The 25,109-nt window shown below is 30.6% G+C and overlaps 1 protein-coding gene across 1 annotated transcript in view; it reads left to right on the top strand.

Moving 5' to 3' along the window:
• Positions 1-25,109, top strand: part of LOC114324187 (amyloid-beta-like protein) — a 314,926-nt gene that overhangs the window by 98,756 nt on the left and 191,061 nt on the right. The window lies entirely within an intron of this gene.

A 25,109-nucleotide genomic window follows, 5' to 3' on the forward strand; every position in this document is an offset into this window, starting at 1 on the left:
TTTTTTTTTATTTATTCGCTTACGTTGGATAATAAAAAAGTTATAGACTTTAACAACTGGCCATGTTCTTTATCAATACAGGGTGTTTCTAAATAAGTGCGACTGACTTTAAGGGGTAATTCTGCATGAAAAAATAATGATTGTTTGGCAAAAGAATTTTATTTTTGCTATTATTATTTTTTCATGCAGAATTACCCCTTAAAGATTGTCGCATTTATTTAGAAACACCTTGTATAGATAAAGAACATGGCTAGTTGTTAAAGTAACTAACTTTTTTATTATCCAACATAAGCGAATGAATAAAAAAAAACATCCACAGGATGTTAAGAAAACCTGGGGCTATAGCTGGGTTTTGATTTCAATATTGTATAAAGGCTAGAATATTCCACAGGCTGTTGTGGAAATTGAGAAAAAAACCCAGTTTGATTGGTACGCCTGGTATTCGGTATATAATGATAACTTACATGTCTAGAAATAATATTATTACATCGATATTGTTAAAGAATAAGGCTATAATATATTAAAAACATACTTAAATCGGACAAGGACATAGGTTTAGAAGATACGAGCCATCAAAATCACCCATTTTTTGGGGTGCCCGTTTTTCGTGCCGGTGAGTATATCTATTAAATAATCTAAATTAATTTTAAAAATCTTATTAAAAGCTTAAGGTGATACAGTAGCGATCAACAGGTAGCCAAAACGCCTTCCAAGATTGCGGCTGTAATTTTGAATATTTATTCGACGTATTTGGCACACGTTCACACGTATTCGTAATATAATAAAGAATGGCGGTACAAAGCCCAATTTGGGAAATATGTTAGTATCTGGAAATTACTCTATAATTAAATACAATATTAAAAAAACGACCCCGTACCGCTATTAAGAAGAAAAAAAAATACACTTTCTTTAAATAAACTTTTTTATCCGATGCCTAGATCTTGTGTCATTTTGGAACTACTAATGGAATAAAAAATTTTAGTAGTTCCAAAATGACACAAAATCTAGGCATCGGATAAAAAAGTTTATTTTCTTGTTCTTCTTAATTGCGGTATAGGCTCGTTTTTTTAATATTGTACTTAATAACAGAGTAATTTCCACATATTAATATATTTTTCAAATTGGGGTCTGTACCGCCATTCTTTATTATATTACGAATACGTGTGCCAAATATCTCGAAAAATATTCAAGATTACAGCCGCAATCTTGGAACGCGTTTTCGCTACCTGTTAATCGCTACTGTTTCCTCATAAATAGAAGAAATGTAGGTAAATGTTCTCATTTAACGAAATGTCCGAAAATTGTGTATTTTTTGGACCCAAGTAGGCTGAAAAATAGATTTTATAGTTATTGTTATTTCGAAAGTAATAAAACGTGTAAAAATATACAAAAAAATTGAATGTACAATTACAATTGAATGTAATTAAATACACGATAAAATGAATCAAGAGCGATAAAAAGTTTAAAGTAATAAATTCTAGTAATAATATAAAATACAGTAAACTCTCTCTTAAGGAGGTGGGCGCAAAATCTCTATCCAATGCTATTTAAATACATTTATTTTTTTCGAATCCTGAGAAAACTAATAAATATTTTTTAAAACATACACCCAGAATGAAAGATAACATTATTACGGAGGACCGAAAGTCCCTTAGAATAAACAAAAAGTTTCTTTTGAATGAAATATTCGAAATTAAAAATCACACTAACTTTTCTCTTGTTTTTTCATCCCATTATCTTTATTAAAATAAACATATATTAGGTATATAAGTTATTAAAATAAACATTATATAAGTTTTCAGGGACTTTCTGCCCTCGGTAATAATGTAAGCTTCCATTCTGCGTTTAAATTTTTCAAAAATACTTATTAGTTTTCTCAGAATTCGAAAAAAATTAATGCATTTAATTAGCACTGGACCAAGATTTTGCGCCTATCCCCAACGAACACCTCTATACGGACGGTATTTAAAACAAAATTCATTTGCCGATATATTGAGCCTGTACTCTTCCGGACAATCCCTTAAAATGATGTGTACCTAAATGAAAAAAAAAATACATAGGTATTTTATCCAAATATTTTAGAATACAAAATTACAATATTTATATTTTATTATTTCGAATTAAAACAGAGATGACAACGAGTGATATTTCATAACTCTTTGCCTTATCAGCAGTAGGTAATAAATATCTTGTTCTTAGTGTGGGATCCGTCATTAAAATATTTTGTGTCTCGGTCATTAAAAGAAATGTGACACCATACCGCGTTGCTCTAATAATACTTTAACATTGATATCTTGTGACTAAAAATGTTAACGGAATGTCTGCTTGATTGAACATATCCAATAAAAATTGTATTTTCTTTTAAAAATGTTTGGGATTGAAGGGAGACTTTGACTGTATGATAAAACTCGTGGAGAATAATTAAATTAATAGAGATCGGTAAATATGCACTTAAAAAAACCTTAAATTATGCAAAAACAGTTGAATTGAAATATGCACTAAAATATTATGCTTTTATGCATTTATAAAAAAACGCAATAATAATTATTATTGGTGTATTGAAAGAAAGGTATTCCAGGTTGTATCTTAGTCGATAGGAAAAATATTCTGATTCGTTTTTTACGATCTTATGGAGATAGTATAGTTCATTAACGGTTTTTGCTCCAAATTTTGAAGAACGGATTTACGTGAAATTTAGCTTACACATAGGTAACATGTAAAAGAAAAAAAGTGAAAAGAAAACTTTGCCCTGGCGGTTGAGTTTCTCCTCTCCTCGGAGGGGAAAAATATACGTTCAAAATAAGTTCGGAAATGGATAAACACACTAATTCTAAGCAACTTCTGTTATATAGAATTTTTCACTAAGTTAATACTATTTGAGTTATTTGCTAGTCAATATGTCAATTTTTCAACAAAAAACACTTTTATACGGTTTTTTGCCAATAACTCAAAAAGTAAGTAGGTATGTTATCGCGAAAAACATTAAAATATAGCTTATAAAGTAACAAAATTGATGTACGTATAACTTTTTAGAATCAGTAGAAGCAAAGTTGTAGCTAATGTAAAACAGGAAACAGGTTCATATTCGTCAAATTTAAAAATGAATAATTTCACGTGAAATAACCAAAAAATGATAGCAACTAAAAAATGATGCACTGTTGTGAGAAAACTTATTACAACTTTTTTAAAGTTTTAAAAAAATCTTTTTTATGTTTTCTAAAAAAGTTTCTAGCGTTAAAATTAAGAAAGATACTTTCAAAATAAAGTAGGTCCTATTTTTCTTAAAAAACTCCGAAAATCACCCCTTAATTCGGGCTAAGGAAAGGGCTAATTTTTGAAAAATTGGGTTTTAAAGTAAAATTGTTTAAATTTTGAAAGAGATGTTTTTTTTTCAAAATGACATAAAATTTATTAGTGCTACCAAAAATTACGAACAGTAAAAAATGTAGGTTTTGCTTTTCTGAATATTTAGGATTATGTTTTTTTCTTTGAGACAAATATTGGTTAAGATATGGCTGTTCAAAATTGGCATACACAGTTGGTTAGTGACTAGTTCAATCCCTTTCAATTACATCCCCTTCAAAAATAAGCACTTTGAACCAATGAAGCTTACATACACGAGTAAATCAACTTGTGAAGTGGTGACGATAAATTTTATTTGCTAACTTCCTTAATTTAATGCAAAAAACTTTTTAACCTTTTTTTAAACACTACAAAAAAGTTGTAATGAGTGTTCCCCAAAAAGTGCTTTAGTTTTTGACACTTCACGTTGGAATATTAAATTTGAAATTTGACGTGTATGAACCTATTTGTCATTAGTTACAACTCTTCTTTTACTGGGTCTAGGGATCTCATACATAAGTACACCATTTTTTCACTTTTTTATGGGCTATATTTTTCTTAAGAATGTTTTTTTCGATAAAATACTTACTTTTTGAGTTAATTGCAAAAAAACCGTTAAAATGTGTTTTTTTTTTTGTTGAAAAATAAACAAAAAAGAACAATAGTTCCTTAGAATTAGTCAGTTAATCCATTTCCGGACTTATTTTGAACGTATATTTTTTCATCCCTAGACGAGGTGAAAGTCACCCCCATGGCAAAAGAAAACATCGGCGCAATATCAATTTTCTTCTTTGATATGTTACCTATGTGTATGCCAAATTTCATGTCAATCTTAAGTGGTTTTTTAAAATTTATGGGTTTTGCAATATTTTACCGTCAGCGAACGGACTAATAGAAGAGGATCCGATATAAGGCCGATCTGCATCGATCTATTTAATAGATAACAATAATTATTGGATATGTAATTTAGTATGTTAACAATTATAAAAAACAAGGGGTGCATGATCTAATTTTCTTCTGACTATAATCAATTAATAATTAATAAATTACTTTTATCTACTCTATGTCATATTGTGTATAAATTTTTAGTTTGTGAAAACTGTCATTATAGATAGCAGTGCTTTAAAGTAAGCATGAAGTAACAATGTATTTTAAATGGGATTTACTTTTTCTCACTGTTTTTGACACACTTTCATAAAATCAAATATTCTTTCTTAACTTTCGCGTTGTCATGGTGATGACATAATGAGCAATAAATTACAAAAAAAAATTTGACAGTTTTGTGGTTTGAAAGAAATTAGAATTTTTATATGTCAAAGTTCTAAAAATTGTAGAATAGAAATGAATTCCAGTGACGAAGAGTTACAGTATTTTTATTTGTTTATCGTAGATAAAATATTGTATGAAATTGTGCGTGAAGTACTTTTTGCGAACTTACGCGATGTATAGCACTCGCTCCGTTTCATAAATATCTATTTTCATATATTAAAAAAAAATGTTTCGACCCGGGTAGATATTATTCCAGATTTTCAGATTTGGGCACAGAGTTGGATTGTTGGAGCATATATGGAGAGCAGGTAGAGCAACAACTATAAACTCAATTTTACAATGGAAACCCGGAGTTAGAAGGAGACGCGGAGGAACTAGAATAAATGGTTACAGGAATTAAAGGAAGATTTATATAGGGCAGGAATTAGAGACTAGCAGAAAAAGAAAGAGGATAGAAAGAAATGGAGAAGCATAGTCAATAGTATCGAGTAGCAGACTGGGAAAAATCTGCTCGAAAAAGATGGATCTAGATAGCTTTTTAGTGGCTAATCCCCACCTGGAGTGTTTAGCCATTTAATTTCTTTATTACATATTATTATTGGTACATCAAAAATTAAAAGGACGGTGCCTGTAATAAAATCTAAAATATTAATATTTTCTATAAGTTCAAATTTATTTATTAACATTTTTGATATAATTTTCATAAATAAATGACTTACTATTAACACTTTTTTAATTAATTCTAATAAATCCATTTTACAGCAATAATAATATATTAGTATTTTTGTAAAATAAATATCAATCATATTATCATAAATAACACAGGTTTACAAAAAAAAACTAAATTTCGGACAATTTGACGAAACCATATGACAAGGGGGTTTTTGGAGTGGCTGATCACAAATCCGGGGTCTGCTCACCTCTGTCGCGTCAGGTAAAGGTCATTTCAAGGTCAAATCAAGATAAATCGACAGTCGCTCTGAAAAAGTATATTAGGGGGTTCTTGGGGTCGCTGAAGACGAATCCGGAGTCCGATGACCTCTATCACGTCTAGTTCAACGTCATTTTAAGGTCAAATCAACATAAATCGACACAATCGCTCTGAAAGTATAGGGAGTTTTGGGGTCGCTGATTATGAAAACTGCGGTCCGTTGAGCTCTACCACGTCATGTAAAGGTCATTTCAAGTTCAAATCAGGAGGAGTTAACAAAATTGATTTGACCTTGAAATGGCCTTTACCTGACGTGGTTGAGCTCAACGGGCCCCAGTTTTGTGATCAGGGACCCCAAAAACACCCTAATATACTTTTTCACAGCGATTGTGTTGATTTATCTTGATTTGACCTCGAAATGACCTTCAGCTAGACGTGATAGAGGTCAACGGATCCTGGAGTCGTTATAAGCGACCCCAAAAACCTCCTAATATACTTTTTCAGAGCGACTGTCGATTTATCTTGATTTGTCCTTGAAATGACCTTTACCTGACGTGATAGAGGTTAGCGGACCCCGGATTCGTAACCAGCGACCCCAAAAACCCCCCTAGTCATATGGTTTCGTCAAATAGTCCGAAATGTATTTTTTTGTAAACCTGTATAATCAAAAGAATATCAATCTTTTAATTTAAATAGACAAATTTAAAACACAGACAACTGTATTCACAGTAAAAGTTTCAAAAGATCACACATTATGCTGAAAATAGGAGGTAAATCTAGCAGACGAGTCGTTGTGACTTCCAAAATATGACAACACCGCTGGAAGTAACAACGCGCCTTGAACTACCCTATATATGGAAGCCATAACGTATGCTGTACGCTTCGGTATATACGTATATATATACAAAATTTATTTTGGTAGATCCTTTCCCCTCAATAGGTAGACCCATTTTATGAGCCCCCCTTTTACCAAATACACAATTTTTAAAAAATAATTCCCAGTAGAAAAGGTGGAAGTCGGACAGCCTCTTCTGTATACCGGAAGTCACAACTTAACGTGCATCAATATATATATATATATATATATATATATATATATATATATATATATATAATAACAACCTGGCAATGGTGTTACCATTAAAACATAATTACCATTTCTCAAGAACGCATGTTTGCTCTGAAAAGTTCATTTGATGTACATCCGTGCCATTCGCTCAGGTTGGGGAGCCATGATATTCTACGTCTCCCTATGCTTCTTTTTCCTTGAATCTTTCCCTGCATAATGAGTTGGAGCAGCAGTCTCTCCATGTTTAATATGTCACGAGATATTCCAATTTGTTAGTTTTGATAGTATAAGACTTCCATTTATTTATTCATCTTTCTCAGAACCTATTTGTTTGTGACGTGTTCTGTCCACGATATTTTCAGAATTCTTCTCTGCACCCACAACTCGAATAGTTCCAGTTTTTACGTTGATGCCGCATTCAAGGTCCAAGCTTCCATTCCATAAAACAAAATCAAGAAAACGTAGCAACTAACCTAAGCCAAGCCGACCCAACTCTTAGCTCTAACTTCAAATCTCTTATGCACAGCACTCTTCTCATTTTGTTAAAATTTGCTCTAGGGTTTTTGGGGTACAGGGTATTTTACTATACCATCCCTATTATCAGAATAATTACATCGAAAGTAAAGCCGACATTGAGTATTTTCTAATTATTGTAATTATGTCGCGAAGTTTATGACTCGGTTTATTTAAGAGTTATTTTATACGCCAGTAAAAACAATTTAATTGGAAAACAGTTGAAAGCGCACAATAAAAGTGCTATTACGTCCATCGATCTTTGTCCCCGTTTATAGTATATTTTCGGAGTTCGGCCTGCACAGGCTTAACTGATTTATACTTTTCTCCTGCTAACTTACACCCCGAAAAATGTGCTGCCAAGAAAATAAACGTAATAAATCACGTGTTCTTTGCTGTAATGAAAGTGATTCCATATGTTTTGTTTTCCAAGATACCACACATTTTTTCTCATTATACCTATTTCCACCTTGAGCGTTGGCGGAACGTACAGCAAGTTGTTGATTTAGAGGCTCAAAATAACAAAGGAGTAATTATTTGAGATATAGTTGAGCTCACTTAATCGAGTTTGGGATACATTAAGAGATACTTCGTAAGTACCAGTAATTTGTGCTGTATTTTTTACAAAAAAAACAGCCATTGTGCCGAAGAAAGAAATTTCGATAGGTGATAACTGACAGAAAACCAAAAAATGTATACTATATATAAGAATTATTTTTCTATTGCGTATCCGTTATCAATTGTTGGCAATCATTCTGGCAATAACAGTTTTATTTGTTGCTTCTTTGTTTGTAAGTTCTGTTCAATTTTTCACACACGAAAAACAATATTAAATTTTTCGCTGTATCATTCCTATAAGTACCGACCTTAATTCGTAAGCCAACACTTAGTAACACTAGTAATAATTAAATAAAACGGGATAATACCCGACGGTTGGCTGTATACCATCTAGTTAAATAAAATTTAACGTGAAGTAAAACAGTCCCTGGTGTAATTGGTATATTTTAATAACAATTTAAAAAAAATTTAAAAATCCAAAAGGATTACGTTCAGAACGTTTTCGGACTTATCAGTCCATCATCAGTGAACTCCCTCTGTCCTTGCTAAATAGCCACAATGCCAAACACTGGTTAAGTTGTATGTTAAAACTACATTGTAAAAATTATAAAAGAATTTGGCCTAAATTGGATGCCAATGGATTACTTCCAGCAACATGATGCTCTACTGCATTAAATTAAAAAACATTTTTGTGATTAGATCTTCATTGAACCACGTTTAGTCTGTCAATGAATTGAGATTGCAATATGTAAATAATAAGTATTTATCCTTCAAAATACACTGCTCAATTTTCTACAAAATACACTTTAAGAGTATTAGTTTGTTTTAGGAACCAGCTGTACATACCTTGATATTGTAAAAGTTGTTGAGCCAGGATAAGCGTCTTCTGATTTTTCCCTTACCCTTAACTTGTCCTTGCTGAATGCGTTTTAATAATTTATATTTGGTTTCATTTTTCAATCATCATCATCATTGGCTCTACAACCCATGGTGGGTCTTGGCCTGTTCCAGAATCAGCTTCCATTCTTTCCTATCATTTGCATTGGTTTTCCAATTTCGCACTCCTAAGGCTACGGCTTCACGGGCGAGAAATTGATGCTAGCAGTAGCCGTAAAACGAACTTAAGGTTCCGCGGAACGGAATGGGAATAGCCGAACTGTACCGACTACAGGACTTGTGCGTAGTCGGTTCAGTTCGGCTATTCCTATTCCGTTCCGTGGAACCTTAAGTTCGTTTTACGGCTACTGCTAGCGTCAATTTCTCGCCCGTGGAGCCGTAGGCTAACACTCGCAAGTCGTCTTACACCTGGTCCTTAAATCGTGCCCTGTGCCTACCTCACTCCATTTCATTTCTCAATATGTGACCCAAATAATCAAATGTTCTAGGTTTTACTGTGTAAATTATTTCGCTTTCTTTTAAATGAAATTTAATTCTTGAAATTTTAAGAATTATTTGTTCAGTTTACGTCTCGAATGCTTCCAGCCTCTTTATTGTTGCCGCAGTCTTTATCAATTGCCATGTATTCTACCTAACTGTGACCATACAAATCCTTGTCGAACACCTCACAAAAATTTCACTATCTCTGTTTTCTTATATATTTTATATATCCTCTCATATTACGACCTGTATTGTATGACCAAAAAAGATGGATCAAAAATATCCTTGTAAATATAAAACTAGAGAGACAGCATAGGTTCCTAATCTCCTCAAGAACTGAGGAGTGTCTTTGTTTTTCATATTTTAATTAGGGGATAGCATATGTATAACACATCATTAGGCAAGTAATTCGAGCATCCATGAACTGGAGAGTTCATGCAAAAGTTATTTACCAGCAATTTTATTGCTGGAATCGAATTATAAGATCCTATATATTAATAATATAGGTATGCAAAGTCCGCAGATAGTGTGCTACTTTTTTATAAACAAAATGGCGCCGACAAATCGTATTTTTTTCAATTATTGCTCTATAACTCCGAAGATTTTAACTTTACAACAAAAACATCCAAATAAAAATTCACCGCAATTAAATTCTGCATAGAGATATGTTTTTCACGATTTACTCCGACGAAAATTTTCCTCGGAAAATGCGGGTTTTCTTAATAAAAACTATCATTTTCAAATATAGTTTTAGGTAAGTAATTATTAATCAATAATTAAATAACTTAGTGACATCAAAGATTTTTTGGTATAGATTGTAATTCCAGAAGCCGGTGAAAATTAAACAAATATTTTAGCAACAATTCAATTGTTAATTAACAATTTACGATCGCAATAATAACCAAAATAATCATGATACATTGATCAAACTTATAAAGATTATTAAGATGAGATGCTTGTTTAATATTTTATCGACAAAATATAAATTTTTCTTTTTTTTGCATAATCTTTAAATTTTGAAAAAAAAATAGTTATAATACGTTGGTCTAATTACTAAAGTACAAAGAAAGGTTATTTACCACAAATTTTATTGCTTTAATCGAATTATAAGATCTTATATATTATTAATATAGGTATGCAAAGTCCACAGATAGTGTGCTACTTTTTTTATAAACAAAATGGCGCCGACAAATCGTATTTTTTTCAATTATTGCTCTATAACTCCGAAGATTTTAACTTTAAACCAAAAATATTCAAATAAAAATTCACCCCAATTTAATTCTACATAGAGGCATGTTTTTCCGATTTGCTCCGATGAAAATTTTCCTTGGAAAATGTGGGTTTTCCCAACAAAATCTCAAATTTTCAAATAAATTTTTTGGGCGAGTAATTATTTATCAATAATTATTTAGCTTGGTGAAATAAAAACTTTCTTGGTATAGATTATAAATTCAGAAGCCAGTTAAAATGAAACGAATATTTTAGTAACAATTTAATTGTTAATTAACAATTTACAGTCGCAATAACAACCAAAATAATCATGAGACATTGATCAAACTTAGAAAGATTATAAAGGTGTGATGCCTATTTAATATTTTGTTGACAAATTATAAATTTTTCATTTTTTTGCATAATCTTTAAATGTTTAAAAAAAATTGTTATAAACAAATTAACATTTCTTAGAAATTGTTTATTATTTTCTAATTTTAAAAAATACTTAAAATGCGTATTTCATAGGTCTTGAAAATGAATACTTTAAAAAAATTTTCCAACCATTTGCAAAAAAGTTAGGAAACAAGAAAATAAATATACGATATCTCCATTATTTATAATTTGTTTTAATTGTTTCAAAGCTTAAAAGTGAGTCTATGGTAAAATCTAATTACTCACAAAGAATGTCAAAAATTAGTGCAATGGTTATATTTTAATCAAAGATTAAAAATACTTTTTTTTTGTAATTTTTAGCGCGAAAGTAGGTTTGATACAGAGCCGGAGATAAAATGTTCACTCGAAGCGACTGACACGCTTAAACTCGCGCGAGTTGTGTATGTGGGCGGGTAGCTACGGTACTGTATTATTCTACTTTGACGCGTGTAAATTACAAAAAAATATACTTATAATCTTTAATTAAAATATAACCATTAAGCTGATAATCGATATTGTTTTATAAATAATTAGCTTGTACTTTAAACTCACTTCTACGCTTTGAAATAATTAAAAAAAATTATTAACACCGTAGTAATAGTATGTTTACTTTGCTGTTTCATAACTTTTTTGCAAATGGTTGCAAAAAAGTTTTAAAGCATTCATTTTCAAGATATTTGAAATGCGCATTTTAGCTATTTTTTAAAATTATAATATAATAAAAACTTTCTGAGAAACGTTAATTTGTTTTATATAACTATTTTTTTTGAACATTTAAAGATTATGCAAAAAAATAAAAAATTTATATTTTGTCGACAAAATGTTAAATAGGCATCTCATCTTTATAAGATTTCAAAGTTTGATCAGTGCATCATAATTATTTTGGTTATTATTGCGACCGTAAATTATTAATTAACAATTGAATTGTTGCTAAAATATTCATTTACTTTTCACCAGCTTCTGGAACTATAATCTAAACCAAGAAGGCTTTTAAGTCACCAAATTATTTAATTATTGGTAAATAATTACTTATCTAAAACTTTATTTGAAAATTAAAGATTTTGTTGGGAAAACCCGCATTTTCCGAGGAAAATTTTCGTCGGAGCAGATCGGGAAAAACCAGATCGGGAAAAACACGTCTCTATGCAGAATTTAATCACGGTGAATTTTTATTTGAGTGTTTTTGTTGTAAAGTTAAAATCTTCGGAGTTCTAGAGCAATAATTGAAAAAAACACGATTTTCGGGCGCCATTTTGTTTATAAAAAAAGTAGCACACTATCTGAGGACTTTGCATACCTATATTATTAATATATAGGATCTTATAATTCGATTCCAGCAATAAAATTGCTGGTAAATAACTTTTCCCAAAAATGGCCTATTCTCCGATAATCAGCCCAGACTATATTCTTTTCATATGAACTCTGTCCTTGTAAAAAATGATCAATTTATTAAAAGTGCCTACACCCCTTGAGATTTTTCGGTCGCATCGAAATATATTGAAAAACATTTGCAACAAGTTTAGTTATTTTTTATAGTAAATAAGTATTTTTTTAATTCGTTCGGATGGTCTATTCTATTGCAAAACGCGTTGAAATTAGTTTCACATATTTTGAAAATGGAAAGGTTGCAAGAAGAACACCAAAATTATTTAATTTTATCAAAACATTCCATTAACTTCATCGAATTAAACAACTGCATCACTCATACGTATTAAAACTATGTATTAAAGTATTTTTTCATAAAACGGGATCGGTAGCTGATAAAAAAGGAACTGTGAAAAACGTTTAAGGACTCAAGGTTTAAACATTTAATTTTGTTTCATTATCATTTTTCTATACAATACGAAGATAGTCTCGTAAAAAAAGAGTGTGTGTTCTTTGTACGCACCTAAGGAGGTATACTGTAATTATAATGATTTCAACCAAATAAATATATTTTAAACAGTTTATTTGTATCTTATTTAAATATTAAACTAATGTTAATACTTACTACTTTCCAAAAAATTGGTAAAAAATGATGTAAGTCAGTGTACTATGGCCGTAGCTAGGTACCAATGGAATAAAGTTGTTAGCAAAATAAATTATTTTAACAGATTTTACAAATAATATTAAGATTGCTTTTTAATCTTTTTTTTCATATTTTAATACTTAATTATCCTATTCTCGACGAAGACAAATCCAAACAAACAAAATAAATATATTTACTGAAAACGCCAATATAATTTTTTCACACATTATTTGCAATGATACTTACATAACTGGACATACTTAGCAACTAACTTAAGACTGTCGTTTTATTATTCTTGTCGGTGTATTTATGCGTACTTCATACTGTCGTTTTTATAAATAGCCACTCTCAACATTTTTCCTAATCAAAAAGAAGTATAATTTCAAACACAATGCATTGGTTAAGTTGTATAATATTGTTTTGAACTTATTATAAATTGAAAATTTTCCTTTCTGGTTTACTTCATATTTAACTAGTTGTTGCTGTAAAGCCCCCGTCTGAGTTTGGTATACGGTATTAGAAACTTTAACTTTAAGCCGCCTCTACAAAATACATTAGTAGTTAAATCCTCATGGAAAGGTCATAGTGCTCCGCTATTGTAATGTTCTCGTTTTTAAATATATGTAGATATCAGAGAGAACTGCAAATAGGATTTTCGTTATTAGGGAAATTTGATTTTGTTTGCTTTGCTGAGATTATCGCAATACTAATGGAGGAACGTTGTCTACAGAGGTAATTTTATTCACTAGTAATTATTGTACTCTATAGCAGTTAATTCTTAAAAATACATATAAAAAGGCGTTTTTAACGATTTAACTGTGTCTACAGACAAGATTGCCTGTTATCAAAATTACGCTAATTGGAAACTCTTCTTCAATTCTTTTCTGGTTTATTTTGGTGTACCGCTTTTCATCAGGATTCAACATATGAGATCCATTTTTCAATAATCATAATATATCTATAATTTTATCAGCTTGTATATGTCTACAAGATTGGTATCATATGTTTTTGGAGTTACTTGGTGGTCTCCAAAAATTATTTACCGCCTACAGTCTAGCGCGTCGCAGTCATTCAAGGTATAGTTGACCATTTCAGGTTCTCTGCTACAAAGTCGGCAGCTTAAGCCCAAATAAAGCAATTCCATTCAATATCTGTACAGAGGTACAGTGCCACCTGTTACACTAAATGGACAAGATCTGCCTCAATCTGACAGCGTCAAGTATTTAGGGATGCACTTGGACAAAGGACTGACCTGGAGAAAGCACATGTTTAACAAAAGAAAACAACTTGGCTTGAAACTCAGCAAATACTACTGGCTATTGGGAAGACAGTTAAAACTTAGTTTAAAAAACAAATTATTGGTGTATAAAGTAGCCTTAAAACCAATAGGGACATATGGTGTACAACTATGGGGTACGGCTGCAAACTCAAACATAGAGATATTGGAACGCTTCCAGTCGAAGGTACTACGGACCATAACAACTGCACCTTGGTTTGTGCCAAACAGAGAAATCTGAGACGATCTCCAAGTAGCCACAGTTAAGGAGATAGTGAGTGAATACAGCAGCCGCTATTTGGTAAAGTTAAAAAACCACCCAAACAATCTTGCACTGAACCTGCTAGATAACAGTGAGCAGAGTCGGAGACTGAAGAGGCATAAACCATTGGAGCTACCATATAGGTTCTAAGCAGCAGTGAAGTGAAGTGTAGTGCACTGCAGTGAAGTACTTACCCGTACAGGGCACAGTTCAGTAATTTAAGGGACTAGTGGAGCCTTTGTTATCACTGGATAACAAATCCAAATTTATACATACACCCCTTTGAACAAACAACAAACATGCTTGTAATTTTTATGTGTTGATTGCATGTAGTAAATATCCTATAATAAAAAAAATATCTGTCTTTAAGAAGAATTCCTGGTTGTTTTCCATAGTACTTCAGTCCTTTTAGCTTATCATTTTGTTATATTATTTTTTTTTCGGCACTCCTACGACGGCTATGGGTTGAAGTATTTTGCAGCTGATCTTCTCTGATAAGTTCATCAGCCCTTTCATTGCTGTGTATTCCACGATATACTGGAAGCCATACCAATGTGATACTGGTATGTTCCGTCATTCTCTCGAGTTTTTTCGGAGTTTTTACACTAATCAAGAGTCTACTTTAGAGTTCCTAAGAACTGTCATAGCTACTTGACCGTCTTTGCGTAGATTTATCCGCCTAAGTTCAAAAGCCATCTTGTTAACTTCTCTTGCACAATGCAAGACTATATAAAACTCGAAATACGGAGGTATATTCTTCTATTGGAATAGAAAATTTCGCCACTACTGTATATTTCTACACTCTACACTTCTTTAATTTAATATTTCCCGACATATTCTCTTTGTTTATAAGCCAAAAAATTGTTTACAATTTTAAAATATTCCCGAGGCTGCTTAAATAGTCCAATTTCAATTCTGTAAAGTACAGTAGATAAATAGTGTCTTTTTATACAAAAATCATAGTTATTCTTATGTATAATAATTATTGTGGTTATTATAGCGACCGTAAAAATTTTAATTAACCATTCACTTGTTGCTGAACTGTTCATTCAATTTTCATTTATTTCTGGAATTATATACAGGGTGTCCCAAAAAGATTGGTCATAAATTATACCACAGATTCTGGGGTCAAAAATAGGTTGATTAAACCTCACTTACCTATATACAATAGTGCACACAAAAAAAGTTACAGCCCTTTGAAGTTACAAAATGAAAATCGATTTTTTTTAATATATCGAAAACTCCTAGAGGTTTTTTATTGAAAATGGACATGGGAAATTTTTATCGTAGCAACATCTTAAAAAAATTATAGTGAAATTTGTGTACCCCATAAAAATTTTATGGGGGGGTTTGTTCCCTTAAACCCCCCTAAACTTTTATGTACGTTCTAATTAAATTATTATTGTGGCACCATTAGTTAAACAAAATATTTTTAAAACTTTTTTGCCTCCTAGTACTTTTTTGATAAGCCAGTGTTTATCGAGATATTTTGAATATTTGTCGAATCCACCACCTATTTGTATATGGTTAAGTATGATTATAATAGACACCTGTTAATAATCTGAAAATTTATTTATAACTTAAATTTTTTGGTATATTTTGAAAAAGAAGCCACATCTCGATAAAAGTTGACTTATCAAAAAAAGACTAAGAGACAAAAAAGTTTTAAAAACACTGTGTTTAACATATGGTACCACAACAATAGTTTAATTGGAACGTACACAAACATTTGGGGGGTTTAAAGGAACAAAACCCCCATAAATTTTTTATGTAAATATAGCAAAAAATTAGCCGCATCTCGATAAAAACTGGCTTATCGAAAAAATACTAAGAGGCAAAAAAGTTTTAGAAACGTTGTGTTCAACTAATGATATCACAATAATGAATGAATTGGAACGTACACAAAAGTTTGGGGGGGGGGTTCAAGGGAACAAAATCCCCATAAATTTTTTATGGGGTGGACAAATTTCACTATAAATTTGTTTTAAAGTGGGCCTGCCATAAGAATGATACATGCCCGTTTTCAATAAAAAATCTTTGAGAGTTTTCGATATATTGAAAAAAATCGATTTTCATTTTGTAACTTCAAAGGGCTGTAACTTTTTTTATGAGCACATTTGTACTAAGGTAAGTTAAGTTCAACCGAACTATTTTTGACCCCAGAATGTGTGGTATAATTTATGACCATTCTTTTCGGGACACCCTGTATATTCTATTTGTTTATAAGCCAAAAAATTGTTTACAATTTTAAAATATTCCTGAGGCCGCTTAAATAGTCCAATTTCAATTCTGTAAAGTACAGTAGATAAGTACAGTGTCTTTTTATACAAAAAATCATAGTTATTCTTATGTATAATAATTATTGTGGTTATTATAGTGACCGTAAAAATTTTAAATAACCATTCACTTGTTGCTAAACTGTTCATTCAATTTTCATCTACTTCTGGAATTATAATCTATACGAAAAGAGTTTTTTTATTACCAAGTTATTTAATTACTGAGAAACACTTATCTAAAATTTTAGTTGAAAATTAAAGATTTTGTTGGAAAAACCCGCATTTTCCGGGGAAAATTTTCGTCGAAGTAAATAGGGAAAAACACGTCTTTATGCAGAATTTAATTACGGTGATTTTTTATTTGGGTGTTTTTGGTGTAAAGTTAAAATCTTTGGAGTTATAGACCAAAAATTAAAAAAAACACAATTTTCGGGCGCTATTTTGTTTATAACAAAAGTAACACACTATCTGCGGACTTTGCATACCTATATTATTAATATATACATATACAATCATAAGATTCGATTCCAGCAATAAAATTGCTGGTAAATAACTTTTCCTCGTATTTTGCTAATTAGCCCAGAGTACAACGTTGGAACGCCATAATAAAACATTGGAGCAGAGCATATTTTACTTCAAATCAGACCCGAGGCACTACACAATTTTCGGGCCCCTAAATATAATTAAATAATAATAATAACTTTTTTAAATGTATTAATTATTTAATAGAAATATAGTTGCATAAGAAAATCAATTTTTTATTAACAATAAACAAAATTTATATTAAAACAATTAAACATTGTTTAATGGGATAGGCGCAAACTTTCAGTTTCAATGCTATTTAAAGGCATTTATTTTTTCGAAGCCTGCGAAAACTAATAAGTATTTTTAAAAAATTTAATCGCAGAATGAAAGATTACGTTACTACCGAGGGCCGAAAGTCCTTGAAATCTTCGATAATGTTTATTTTAATAAGTTACAGGGGTGAAAAAAAGAGAAAATTGAGTGTGATTTTTAATTTTAAATACATATCTTATTCAAAAGAAACTTTTTATTTATTCTAAGGGACATTCGGCCCTCGGTAATAATGTAATCTTTCATTATGCGTCTAATTTTTTTTTAAATATTTATTAGTTTTTTGAGAATTTGAATATATTTTTCAAATCGAATGATACCAAACACGACCCCCCACGGAGAGGGGTGTGGGTAAATTTAAAATTTTAAATACGAATCCCGCGATATTTCGCGAAATGAACATCAGATCGAAAAACTGCAAAATACACGTATTCAATATTTTTGAAAAATCTATCGAATGGCACCAAAGACGACCCTTCACGGAAGTGGAGTGGGGGGTTACTTTAAAATCTTAAATAGGAGCCCCCAATTTTTATTACAGATTTGGATTCTTTACGTAAAAATAAGCATCTTTTATTTAAGACATTTTTCGAATTATGGATAGATGGCGATATAATAAAAACGATTGTTGGAAATAGAAAATTAAATTAAAAAATGGAAAGTCCACCACTTTATGGAAAACTTAACTTAGCTTTTTGGTTTTAGGACTTACTCTTCACAACCTAATAGGTCCCCATAACGCTCGAGTAACTGCAAATTTAGCATACTTTCCTCCCCTACTATTAGGACTTGTAGGTGTTGTAGTTGTACCGGGTGTCCCAATAAGAATGGCTCTCGGCCATATCTCAGGAACGGTTTATAGTAGAGCTTTGAAATAAAAAATTTTATAACAAAAGTTGCCTCAGGAAAAGCCTGGAAATTATTTTCATAATTGTGGGTCCACCGCTAGAGGGCGTAATTGAATATCAAAAATAAAAAAATCTAAATTTTACAAAATTTTCCCAATGAAGGGGCACTGGAAATCCGATTATTGTATTCTTCATCAAATTCTGCGCATATTTGATTTAACAAGTTTAACTCTACCTTTGCAAATAAGAGGTGGGGGTGAGTGGGAACCTTGTTATGAAAAAATGGCTGTAAGTCCGGTTCTGCTAAATCAAATTTTGAAAACTGGGTCTTGTTGAAGACAGATCTTTTTCTTCAATGTAAGCGTGATAATTTTGAACCATCCTAATAAGTAATAAGCCAGCTGGGAGGCGTTATTTAATTTTTTTCAGAAATCTAGTTTTCTTTGGAAAATATTAAATACAAGTATGCATTTTAATCATAATTTATAAAATTAGATTAAATTAGCAATAGAATAGCGAAAACCGCATGTCGATACCTTTTGTCTATCTCAAGATATCTCGAGAAACGTGTAAATTTTATACATAACTGTTACCATCACCGGTAAACTAAGTTAATGAAAAGTAGTGTGCTGTGGAAAAAAACAAAATAACATTTTCCAGATGTCAACGTATAAAAATATAATTAATTAAAACAACAATATAAAGAGAAACAATACTATTAAAATTAAATATAACACAGAACAAAAAGAACTACTTAGTGACGACCTAAATATTCAAATTGTTGCCCATCATACACTACTCTAGAATACATTATCCAGAGAATACTAAACGCCATTCAAAGCATATCGAGAGCAGAAATTGAGACTGGTGTTCAATCTACTCTTGAAAGAGTAAATGTTTGCAACGAAAATGATGGGCAAAAATTTGAACGTTTATATCATCACTAAATAGTTGTTTTTATTTCTTTGTAATAGGGCTTTTCAACGCTTCTCATTTGTTTCGAGCCTCTGTCATATGCCGTATAATCCATGTATAATATTAATATACGAGATATGAACGAGGCTCGAAACAAATGAGAAGCGTTGAAAAGACCTAATATACGTTGACAGCTGGAAAATGTTTCTTTGTTGTCTCCATAGCACACTACTTTTAATGAATTATTTCGTTTACCGGTGACAGTAACAGTTATGTTTTTAAATTTACACGTTTTGTAAGATATCTCGAGATAGAAAAAAGGTATTAACATGCGGTTTTCGCTATTCTGTTGCTAATTTTGTCTAATTTTGTAATATGGTATTAAAAATGCATGTTTGTATTTAATATTTTCCAAGGAACACTAGATTTCTGAAAAAAATTAAATAACGCCTTCTAGCTGGCATGTTACTCAGTAAGTTGGTTCGAAATCATAACTTTTACATTGACGAAAAAGATCTGTCTTCAACAAGACCAAGTTTGCAAAATTTGATTAAGCAGAACCGGACTCACAGCTAGTTTTTCATAACAAGGTTCCCACTCACCCCCACCTCTTATTTCCAAAGGTAGACCTAAACTTGTCAAATCAAATATGCGTAGAATTTTACGAAGAATACGACGATCGGATTTCCAGTGCCCCTTCATTAGGAAAATTTTGTAAAATTTAGATTTTTTAATTTTTGTTATTCAATTACGCCCTCTAGCGGTGGTCCCACAATTATGAAAATAATTTCCAGGCTTTTCCTGAGGCAACTTTTGTTATAAAATTTTTTATTTCAAAGCTCTACTACAAACGGTTCCTGAGATATGGCCGAGAGCCATTCTTATTGGGACACCCGGTACATAAATACTATGATGCCATCTGCATATCTGTTGTTTAGCATATACCGGTTTAGTAGAATGCCTTTTTCAGTTTCGTGCAGAGCTTCGATAAATATTTTTTCAGAATAGATATTGAGTATTAGAGGACACTAGATATAGCCTTAATAAACGAATTACAGTAAAACCTCGATACAACGGACCTTTATTTAACGGACTTCGGATATAACGGAAAAAAATCCGATCAAATGTAAAAAAATTTTGAATGCAACAAAAAATATAAAAAATCGAATTCTGGAAGAAAAATCAACAATGACAGGATCTCGGCACTGCTTTATGCTAACACCGATAGATTGCATGGATTGACTGCTAGAATTGTTGACAAATCTCGTGAACCTAGAGTTGTCAAAGGTATAATGCATGCATCTGCCCGTTTCATGGGCATGGTTCACCAGAGATATTTTCAAAAATTGGTTTTTAAAGTTGAAGAATTTGTACCTGCAATGAGAAAATTTCAAGAGAAGAAACTGGAAATACCCCGAATAGTCCAGGGCGGATCTGTTTTGAGATGGACGTTGAAAGGTGACTCAAATTTTTTTGCAGAAAGTGCTTGAAAATAAATCAAATAATAATATTTGAGTTATCCTCCCTCTCAAAAAGGTCCGGAACATTGTTTAAATAATCAAAATGTCAAAAGTTGAAGGAAAAATTCGATTTTTTTTTTCGTTTTTTGATTATAACTTTAAAAGTATTCATTTTCTAGAAAAGTTGTACTGACATAAAAGTTCCGTATTTAAATTTCCTACAATATAAAATTGGTTAAGAATTTAAAAAATAGTCACCCTAGTTGCAAAATAGCAATAATTGCGAAAAAAAACCATACAAAAACAAGTATTCGCATTTTACGTTTTTCAACCATTTATGATACACTTAGGACCTTCATATTTCACTCAGAAAGACTTTATGATAGAGTAAAACAATACTGTAAATTTCTTTAAGATCGGTTTAATAGATTTTGCAAAATAAATTTTGCAATCCAGCTTTCGCAAAAAAAATTCATTTTTTCAAAATGTTACAGGACTGAAAATAAAGCAGATAGCAAGTTAAAAATTTTTTTGCTTATAGAAGTGTACTGTACATTTCATTTGCAATTTTCAAAATTAAAATCGATTAATTACCACGGCGTCAGAAAATTTTTGAAATAAACAATAATATTTGGTGCTACGCGCAGGACAGCGGTGTTCGATTCACACAAGCTGATTTCCACCAAAATGTCTTCCAATCTTCATCTAATATTATTTTCTTACTCTATATTTTGTTGTATTTTAATATTTTAATTCCACAAAAATCAAACTAATTTTATTATTGTTTGTGAAATATTGTTTAAACAATTGCATATGTTTAAAAATAATAAACTTTTATTATTTAAGTTAAAATATATGAGCAAAGAAAGTTTTTGCTAATAAAATTGTTATATCAAAGGATAGAGTATGTGTTTTTATTTTGCAATAAACAAATTTATTTATTTATATCGAAATGTTATAAAAATTAAAATGTATCAATCATTATCAAAGGTCATTGGAATGCCCAATCAGAGCAAACTATCCGCTGTCCTGCGCGTAGCACCAATAATTAATGTTTATTTAAAAAAATTCCTGCCGCCGTGGTGTTAATCGATTTTAATTTTGTAAAATTGCGAATGAAAGGTACAGTACACTTCTATACGCAAAAAAATTTTCAACTTGCTATCTGCTTTATTTTTAGTCCTGACCATTTCGAAAAAATGAATTTTTTTTACGAAAGCTGGATTGCAAAATTTATTTTGCAAAATCTATTGAACCGATCTTAAGGTACTAGTACACTTTAGAAGACCAAAAATAATCATTTTTTTCAAGAATTTTTTTCTCAGAACCCTTATTAGAAATGAACATAAAGTTTTTTTCATATTAATATATAACTCTTAGAGAGTACAAAAAATATATATTTTTTCATTTATGCACGTACACTAATATTGCAGAGGGCGCAAAAGTCGAGGCCTCGAAAAATGATGGCGGACAGTTAATCTCAGGATTGGGATATCTGAAACAAAAAAATCGTACTGCATTTGAAAAAGGAAGGTTTCTTACGTGACAATTTACCACAATTTCATCAAAAAATAAAAAATAATTATTTTTTAACCATGAAAAACTGAAGAAAAACGGGTCATTTTTTCTCAAAATTTTTTCAAATTTCCGTAAAATCTTTTCTTTGCGGAATTTTTCACTAACGGTGGTAAATTCTCACGTAAGAAACCTTCCTTTTTCAAATGGCGTATGATTTTTTTGTTTCAGAGATCCCAATCATGAGATTAACTGTCCGCCATCGGAACTACTTTTTTTCGAGGCCTCGATTTTGGCGCCCTCTACAACATTAGTGTACGTGCATAAATGAAAAAAGATATATTTTTTGTATTCTCCAAGAGTCAGATATTAATATGTAAAAAGTTTTGTTCATTTCTAATAAAGGTCCTGAGAAAAAAAAAATCTTGAAAAAATGCTTATTTTTGGTCTTCTAAAGTGTACTAGTACCTTAATGAAATTTACGGTATTGTTTTACCGTATCATAAAGTTTTTCAGGATGAAATATGAAGGTCCTAAGTGTAGCATAAATGGTTGAAAAACGTAAAATACGAATACTTGTTTTTGTATGTTTTTTTCACAATAATTGCGATTTTGCAACAAGGGTGACTATTTTTTAAATTTTTAACTAATTCTATATTGTAGGAAATTTAATTACGCAGCTTTTATGTTAGTACAACTTTTCTCGGAAATGAATACTTTTAAAGTTATAATTAAAAAACGAAGAAAAAAATCGAATTTTTCCTTAATTTTTTGACATTTTGATTATTTAAACAATGTTCCGGACCTTTTTGAGAGGGAGGATAACTCAAATATTATTATTTGAGTTATTTTCAAGCAATATCTGCAAAAAAATTTGAGTCACCTCTCAACGTCCAAATGTACTAATATTTTTACAGATGCGCCCTGGTCTAGAAAGAGGTGAAATGTTTATTCATTTAGACAACACTCCTTCTTATCCCCTGAAGATATTCGACACTCAGAAGATGCCAACTTTAATTGTTTGTTTTGGCCAAAAAATACATCGCTTATTCAACCCATGGATCAGTTAATAATTTTGGCAACCAAACGAGTATTTTGCAGAAAGTTTTTAGATGAAGTAGAAAAGTAAAGAAATAAACAAAACTAGATTTCTTTTTTAATTTACAGATTTGTACACTGTATTTATATTTGTATTTGTATACAGTACATATTTTAAAAAAAATTATTGAATGATTTTAAACCTATTTTTATATATCGGACTTTCGGCTTTAACGGACATCCTGTCACCCCAATTAGTCCGTTATATCGAGGTTTTACTGTATTACTGTTTCTCGTCTATATTCTAGAAAATAAATCAAGATTTTTCTGCTGATGTATTTACTTTAAATACTATCTGAGAAAATTGTTAATCTTATTCGCACTTTATTTCACGATTTTTTCCTATATCTCCGTTACTACGGTCGTCTCGAAACTAAACTTAAATAGCAGTATAAAAAAAGTCAAGATAATGCCTTTAGTTAATTGAATTTGGAACGTCTTGGATAGTTTTGGCGATGCATTTATCTTGTCTGCTAGGAATTTGCGAAGTCTAGGAAAGTTTACTTGAGACGACGAATTGACATATTGAAAGCATCAGAATAGATAGTTACAAACCATTCAAGCAATTGATTAAAGTCTTTAAACTTTGCTTTTCATACCGTTGTCCAATTGTAAGGGACAATGTTTATAAATGATTGATAGGTATACCTCAATTTATGTTTAACTACATAACAAAGGGGCCACTACTAGATATGAAAACTACCGTACATTGTAATTAATTACACAATCCAGTAAAATATTATTGCATATCATCAAAAGCATTAAAAACTTAAATACATTATCAAATACCGCAGTAACAAGCAGGGTTTGTAAAGAAAAAAGTTATACGTGAACAAATACTGAACCTGAGACAACTCAATGAAAACTCGAGAAAAGTTCAAATACTGGTAATACAGGGTGCGCCAAACCTCTGGTTTTCTTTGATTACGGCTAAATTATGGGATATACAAAAAAATGTTTTTAACAAAATTAATGTATATCGAAGCCGTCTATAATTTAAAATTATTTTAGATTATACAGGGTGAGTCAGAACGACGGTAGGAACCAAAGTTGTGTTTTTTTAAATGGAACACCCTATATATTAAATCATTTTTAAATATATTTTTTAAAAATATTGAGAATTTGTATAAGGTATTATAGGCCTAAAAATAACAATTTTCGAAATATTTACACTTTTATTGAGAATAATGGTAATATTCAAAGGGCTGTGAATTAGGCTTTCAAGGTAATAAAAATTTTGTGGCATGTCAAAGTTTTTTTAGTATACTGTTATTTTTAAATAAATTAACATATTTGACATTCCATAAAATATACAGTGTGATCACTATTTGCAAATACAAAATTTTCTCATTTTTTTTAATGGGACACCCTGTATTATAGTATTGCCTTTTGTACTAAATATTAACCTTTCTTTTGGTATATCGTTGTATGTATCTAGCATGTTTCGTTTTGTAGATATTTCAAAAAAACTATAGATTTTACGTTTTTGCGGATTTTTTATTAAAAAATTTTTTTGCAAAAAACTAATTATAATCTGGTTTTAGAAACATACATTACAATATCAAATATGAAAATACAAACGTAATTAAAGATTAAAATAAATCGTATACTAGTACAATTCATTGAAATTAATAACTTAAAATTATTTTACAAAAAATATTTTACCATACTATTGAATGCATAATTTGGTTACTAAATTAAATAAACAACCAAATTTGATATCTAACCTAGTATTTTTTCTACCACAGCAACTTTTTTTTTACCAAATTAATTGTTACTTATATTGTATTTACGAGTAAGATCAGTTAAACTTTTGATTTACCTTTTAAATTTACTTAAATCTTGAGAACATAATTATAAAGTATGCTTTGAAACAAATGAATGTTAAATGTA

The sequence above is a fragment of the Diabrotica virgifera genome, chromosome 5 (genome assembly GCF_917563875.1).
Source record: "Diabrotica virgifera virgifera chromosome 5, PGI_DIABVI_V3a".
Classification (NCBI taxonomy): Eukaryota; Metazoa; Arthropoda; class Insecta; order Coleoptera; family Chrysomelidae; genus Diabrotica; species Diabrotica virgifera.